Consider the following 8,008-nt stretch of genomic DNA (forward strand, 5'->3'; position numbering starts at 1 on the left):
CTCTAATTCAGCTTATTTCACTCTTCTTTTAATTTAGTCCAATGGTGCCCAATCTTGTTCCTGGTGTCAGGTCCACTCAGGGGCTAGATCCAGCTGGTGGGTTCAATCTGGTGCACAGAGCCTGATTCCACATGGGTGTGCGCAGCCAAACCCTGGTATGTCCACCCAGGAGGGGGGTGTGGGAATAGCCCAGTCCCAATCCAGATGTGAGAGGGCAGAGATGGGGGTGGAGTGGCACTGATCTGGACATGCAGGGGACTGGGGAACATCCTGGCCCCAATCCTGACATGCAGGAGTGGGAGGGGGCAAGGGCAGAGCATCCTGGCAACAATTCAGACATGCAGGGTTAGGAGGGGATTGGGCACAGCTCAGTTTGATCCCGATGTGTGGGGGTTGGGTCTGGCCCTGGCTGCACTACATGGCAATGGCCTAGGCAGGGCTAGAGCCATCTGCATGGAGCTTCTACCACACCCCCACTTCCAAAGCTTCTGACCTGTGGAGATCCCTGTGGGCTGGATGCCATGACTCTGAGGGCTGGATTTGGCCAACAGGCTATAAATTGAGCACCTGTGATTAAGTCTGTTAGATTAAATAGAACACGGGTGAATTTATAAGTCAACCATTATATAAAGTAACTATTTTGTAACTCATGAAGGGAAATGTAGGTTTGTTCAAAAAACCTTCCCAAATTTGATGGCAATTAAGCACTAGAACAAATTATCTACAGTGGCTGTGGAATCTCCATCACTGGCAGTTTTTAAGTGCAGCGTGAACAAATTTTCTCCTGGGATAGTTTAGACAGAGATGTTCTGGACCTGAGACTGGACTAGATGATCTCCTGAGAATCTCATTCTATGACTCTAGAATAAAGATCCAATTCATACACATCCAGTTACAACAATAATGGGCAAAACTATTTACAAAAGAGCGTCATCACCAGGGATCCTGATATTCTTTGATTTAAAAAATCTCCAATTTTCAGTTTAAAAAAAGTAACCCCAAATCCATATTTTTCCATGATTAAAACAAAACACCATTATCTACATATTAGTGGTGTTTCATTTTAATTATGGAAAAATGTGGATTTGGGGTTACTTTTTTAAAATGGAAAATTGGGGATTTTTTTAAATCAGAGAAAACCAGGATCCCTGCTCATCACATTACAACTTATATAATGTGTAATGTGTAATAATTCCTAAATAAAGCTGTAGCTAAATTTTATATTGGTCTTCCTACCTCTATATGTATGAATAAATACAGTAAAGTATGGACTTGATGTAGTCTCACATAAATATAATGAAGGGACTTTCTTCTTTTTTCTATCTGTTTCATATACTTTAAAGGCCCTTCTCATGAGGAAGTCAATTTAAGGTTTGGGACACAGCCACTTCCACTGATGTTTTGGGCAAAGTTCTCATTCACTTCATTGTGAACAATATCAGGCACTAATGATTCCAGTGTTTGCTGCTTCTATCAAAACTTCCTTGTACAGGTAAATAGCATAATTTTAAGAGTGATATCTTTCAACAGTTTATGTTTGCAAGCAAAACTTGGGTTTCTAAGTTTCAGGTACTCCTTTCATTTGATGTCTCATATCGACACTTTCATTTTCAACTTTCCTCTGTAGCAGCATTCATTGGCAATGTTTGTAATTTCAATACAGCTGATACATGGTTTCATTGAATTCTTTCCTTTCCCAAAAATAGAGAAAGGAAAAATAAAAATTTTAGAGCTCTTTATACATTTGAAACAGCAAGCAACTGAACATGTAATTGTGTATTTATAGCATTGCACCTAAATATTGTAAAACCGTATGTTTATAGCTTAAAGAAATCCCATTCCCAATATCATTTTTTATTAATGTTCACTAATCCAAACCATGTGACCAGATAGCGAGTAGCAACAAATTATTTTCTTGCAGTCCCATTCTCTGGCTCATTTTATCCTAATCCACAATGAATTGTTTTTTATTCAAAGAATACTTTATGGGTTTAAAAAAAATCAGACCCTAAAACTAATTCAGATACATTTTACCAGTTCTCATTCACCCTTTTTAATATCCAAATAGACATAGGTAGTCTACCTCCTGGAATCTTTTTTTCCCCTCAAATTAAATTGCTTTGTTTCCTTCAGCCTATTATGATGCTCAGACCTGGAGGGGATGAGGTTGTAGCTTCATGAAAGCTCTGCTATGTATCTTCTTCAATGCACATGTTTTGGGCCAAGACAGGTGCAAAAAAATTAATATCCTGGTAAAAGTGATTTATCTCCTCATTAAAGAATTCACTGTGTTCTGTTGATACCTGATTAGTAGGGCTGTGTGAAGCTTCGGTCCCTGATTTGATCTGGCAGACATTCAGCCTGATTTGGTGGCCAACTCTCTGAATATGAATTGAATCAGAGGACCCTTTAATCTCTCCGAATTGAATCGGAAACCTCAGAATTGATTATGAGAGATTTGGAAAGATTCGGAGATTTGGACATAGAGACAGCTTTAAATGTTTTTTCTACATACCTCTAGGTAGCAGGGGCTTGTGAACACTGCAATGCTGGGGCACATGGAGCATCCCACAGGAGTGTGTGAGGGGCTTCCCAGCATGCTTGGCAGCAGACCCAGAAGTGGACTAGAAGCACTTCTGGGTCCACCAGGGAGTGCACTGCGGAGGCTCCCCTGCGCCCCTCCAGCTGAGTACAGTAGGAGGATGACATCCTGGGTCTTGCTTGAGATGTATCAGTAGCTGCAAGCCAGAGTTTTGTTCACTTTACCCCAAGTCTCTTTTGGCTGTGGTGCTACTGAGTGTAGCACTGCTGAGCCTATAAGTGTGATGTGGGTTTTTTTTTCCCTGAGGTGGAGCACCTTACATTTCTCCATATTGAATGCCATCAGGTTTTCATCCACCCACCTTACAAGCCTACTGAGGTCAGCCAGTCCCCTTCTGACACCAGTGTCCAGATCATTTATGAAGACATTAAAGGGTACAGATCCAAGAATGGAGCCTTTGGGGACACCACTGGTCACCGACTACCATTTTGATTCAGTTTCATCAATTACTACTGTCTGGGTCCAACCTTGGAGCCAGTTTCCCAGCCATCAGACTGTAGTGTAGTTGAGGGCACGGTTGCCCAATTTTTTCATGAGAACATCGTGGGACACCAGGTCAAAGACTTTTTTAAAGTTGAAGTATATTATAATCAACCTCTTCCCTTTTGTCCAGGTGATATGTCATCTGGTCACAGAAGAAAATGAGATTGGTCAGGCAAGACCTACCCACAACAAACCCATGTTGGCTATCCCTCAGAATATTGCCTTCTGTTAGCCTGTCAAGAATGGTTTATTTGATAATTTTTTCCAAGATCTTCCCAGGGATTGAAGTCAAACTGATTGGCCTGTAGTTTCCTGGACCTTCTTTCCTCCCTTCCTTGAAGATAGGTACCACATTGGCACGTTTCCAATCTTCAGGTACTTTGCCCGAGTGCCACAAGTTCTCAGATATCCTTGCCAGTGGCTGTGCTACGATGTCTGCCAGTTTCTTTATCACTCTTGGGTGCAGTCTATCCAGACCAGCCTCTTTGTGGGTGTCCAGCCTCTCAAGGCACTCCCTCAGAAGATCTACACCAATGGTGGGCATTTATTTACCCTCACCCTTGTCATCTTGCATCATGTTAGGCAGGGTGGTCCTTTCAGGCTGGTGAAAAACTGATGCCAAGTAATCAGTAAGCAAACTGGCTTTTTCCTGGGTGTCGGTTGTCAGCTGCCCCAATTGATTTATTAGTGTCCCTATGTTGCGCTTGTTTTTCTTCCAACTCCCCAAGTATCTGAAGAAGGAATTTTTATTATCCTTGACTTGTGTAGCCAGTTTGAGTTTAGTTGCAGCCTTGGATTCCCTAGTTCACTCTCGACAGGTGTGGACCACTGCAGAATACTCCTTCTTAGTGGTGTTTCCTGTCTTCTATCCTTTGCAAGTCTCCATGAGTTCCCTGTTGAGCCAAGGGGGTTGCTGAGCCCATTTACCACCTTTCCTATGGGTTGGGATGGACTTCCCCTGCGCTTCTAGGATTGCTTCCTTAAGGAGCAACCACTCATTATGAAATGCCCTCCCTGGCAAATCATGGCCTCTCAGGGCCTCAAGAACAAGCTGCCTGAGTTTATGAAAGTTGGCATTCTTAAAGTCAAGGACTACTGTATTGCTGACTGATTTGCCAGCTTTATGATGGATAGTGAAAGTGATCAACTTCTGGTCACTGTCACCCAGCTTCTTCTGTTCACTACCTCAATTCGTCTCACCCTCCTCAGGCCATGACCCATAACTGGAAGGATTGAGGGAAAAAACACCTGTGCCCCCAACCCCCTGGAGCCCTGCTTCCAGAGCCCTGTAGACATTCATGACCCATCTGGGATTACTCCAAGACATGTCATTTATGCCCACACGGATAAGAACCATGGGATAGTGGTTGAAGGGCCAGATAAATTTTGGGATCCTCCCAGCCATATCCTGGATATGGGCATCCAGGAGGCAGCAGACCTCCCAGGCTAAGGGATTGAAGTGGCAGATTGCTCCCCCTGCCCCCGTCAGGAGGAAGGCTCCCAGGACAAACACTCTGCTTTTCATATTAGGGGTGGTAGCTGATAGTAGTCATCTATCTTTCCACCCATGCATCTCACTCTGGGGCCAGGGCTACACTACAGCTTCTGCCATTGGAGGGCCCTTTCAAACAAGGGCAAGATGTTAATCTGTTCTTTTATTTACAAACAGATTAGATCAATTGTCACAGTTAATGACAAGTTATCTCCCCAAACTGATTCGCATTCATCATAATTAAGGATGGAAAAGAGATTTTAAACCTTGAGATCACCCCTCCCCAAATTCTCACAAACTTATAGAAGGCTGTAATGCTAGACAGGATATGAAAAAAAATCAGCCAAGTCTTTTCAACTGTAGCTTTCGTATAGAAAAACAGGTTTGGAAGGGATCTCATGTGGTCATCGGTCCAATCCCCTGAAGCCAGGACATATGGGTCTAAATTATTCCAGACAAGTCTTTGCCTAAGCTGCTCTTAAAAACTTCCTGTGAATGGAGATTCCACTATCTTCCAAAATAATCTGTTCTAGTATGTAACCACCCTCCTACTTAAAAATTTCTTCCCAATATCCAACCTTATTCCTCCGTTGAAGTATAAGCCCATTTCTTTTTGTCCTAATGGCACAATGGGATCGTCTACACATGCCACACTGAGCAGTTGTTACTGCGCAGTCATTTAGTACTTGCAGTAAACTGTGCAGTCCCAACACCACACAGGGTTTTTTTTCCCATGCTACTGTGCAGTAGCATTGGTGTCACAGTTTGTCCCCACCAATGTTACATCACCATAGCAATGAGCTACGTGGACATAGCTCCTCACTACGGTGATGTAGTCCTCACTATGGCAATATAAAACCTTGTGTAGACATGCCCAATGAAAACCAGACATCTTCCTGTTTATAGCAACCCTTTTGGTATTTAAAGACTGTTATCAAATCTCCACCTTAGTCATGTTTTCTAGATTTCTAATCATTTGTGAAGCTCTCCTGCAAATTCTTTCATGTAGTACAGTGCCCCAAAAATGGACACAATTCAGCAGGCAAAGTCAATCAGTAGCACTCCAGTAGTGCTGAAGGGTACAGCTGAAGAAAGCTTACCAAAATGTCAGTGCTCCTTGCACAACCACAATTCCCATTGCATAATTCATCTCTACCATAAATAGTACCAAGTCCCCATCCTCCCCCCTGCAACCCATGGCAAATAATTCATCATAATTATGGGACAAGCAAAAACATAAAACAATATGAAATAGGAAAATGGGCATGTTTTTAATTTGTTCCATGTGTATTGCCTCCTAGATGTGTTCACATGCAGATATGAGGATTTAGAATTCTGTCTATGGAACAGAAAAAATATGTTTAGAAAGTAGCAAAAAATCAATGCCTACTGCAATCTCTCAAATTTGAAAAAAAATCATGGGCTATATACCAAAGTGAAGAATGGGTGTAGTTATGTCAGAAAGTGTAATGGCACTCTTAAATCATCTACACTGATTAGCTGCCTGCTAATCAACCAAGGAGCCTGTTTTTTGTGAAAGTTTGTTCTTGGCAGCATTACTTTGATGAAATAAAAAACAAGACTATCGAGATTTCCTATAATAGATGCAGTTGTTCACAAGTAGCTACTCTAAAACAACAACTGAGAGAATTCATGTGATTCAGGAACACATCTTTGATAAAAATTTGCCAAGTAAAATGTCATATTTAATAAATCCTAGTATGCATGGTGTAACAGGGAGCCCTCACCCTGTTATGGAGAAAATAGGGCATGGGAAGAAAAATAAGCAAGGTCCCTTTGAAGTTAGAACCTTGGTATCCTAAAGGAGAAAGGTATCTCCTGCAGCAGGAAAAAGCCTTGCCAAGGCAGCCACAATGATAGAGATCCCAGCTGCCAAGAGAGGCACCCAGCAAGAGGCAGCAAGCTGCCTCCTGCAAGTGAGATCAAAAAACTCCTGAGGTGATGACTGATACTGGGCTATGGACTCACCCCTGCAGAGCCCAGCTTGCAAACAGCTGGCTGTAGGACTGGCAGTGAGAGATGAAGACGGATTAACAACACCTAGGCCATGTGAACAGGAAGCCCAGCCAGCTGACCAAGGAGATGGGGCTGACTGGGATATAAACTTTCCTCCAGAGCAGAGAGGGGGAATGGATGGTGGACTGGATCCAGCAGTGGATAATGATGGAGCCCTCCAGAGACACAGGGACAATGCAAGTCCAGCAAGGGGAGCTGCTGCCCAGGTGGAATCCATATTGAGGGAGAATAAATGAGTGAGTGCACAAGCACTGAGAACAGTTTATGTCAACCCAGGAGTGGACCTGGAGGATGGAATAAACTCAGAAGTCTGAAGACAGTTTATGTTGGGCCAGGGAGTGGCTGGGAAAGTGGGCATGCGCCAAAGACCAAGGACTGCATATGTGAACCCCATATGGATCTGGTGTTTCTTTCTTTTTCTCTGCTCATTTGTTAGTAACATCCAGTAGACTGGGTCAGCTGTGGGAGGAGGTATGGAGGCCTCCAGATGGAGTCCTAGGAGGGAGTTGAATCTAGGTGGGCTAGGGGCCCTGACTGAAGTAGGGTGGGCTAGAGCCCAACAGGTCTGAAGCCCCAGACATGGACAGAGGGAGAGGGTGAGAGAGAGGGAGAGAAGAAAGGACCCCACATTACCCAGTTGAACTAGTCGTTGGGAAGGAGGAAGGAGGGGGAAGCAAGGCACCCATGGCTATGTTTTGGCTATCCAAAGGAAGCCTCCTAAACAGCATCTTAATCATAACATTAAGGTGTGGCAGGATGAAGAGAGGAGTCAGATCAGGGTGCCAGGGTAGGCAGATAGGTGCCACACAGCCGTCAGGGGGTGCCATGAACCACCCTTGAAGGTACACTCTGTTACGCAGGACCAGATACACTGTTTTCAATTGTTAATGCAACATTTGTACGCCAAAGAGAGAACTGTATTGCCAAGTCACCATCAATGTACTGCCAAGGCTAGTAAGGATTCTGTTTTTTTAGCACTTGTGATCTTTGGCATCTTTGTGTAATCTCTGTCACTTATGGATGTGAAATTTTAACTGTATTCCATCTGGAATGAACCTGAGAGTTTTGTTTATAATTTTATAAAAATATGTGCCAGTAAAAGATATTTTACTTTTAACATTTCATAGGTTGTAGGGTCAGAAGAGACCTGAGCAGATCATCAAGTCCAACCCCCTGCCTGGGCAGGAAAAGTACTGGGGTCAAACAACCCCAGAAAGGTGTTCATCTAGCCTTGTCTTAAAGACCCAGGGTAGGAGCCAGCACCATAGAATCATAGAATCGTAGAAGTAGGGTCAGAAGGGACCTTGTAGATCTTCAAGTCCGACCCCCCACCTGGGCGGGAGAAAAGACTGGACTCAAATGAGTCCAGCCAGGTAGGCATCAAGCCTCTTCTT

The sequence above is a fragment of the Gavialis gangeticus genome, unplaced genomic scaffold (assembly GCF_001723915.1).
Source record: "Gavialis gangeticus isolate Ggan-Ray unplaced genomic scaffold, GavGan_comp1, whole genome shotgun sequence".
NCBI lineage: Eukaryota > Metazoa > Chordata > Crocodylia > Gavialidae > Gavialis > Gavialis gangeticus.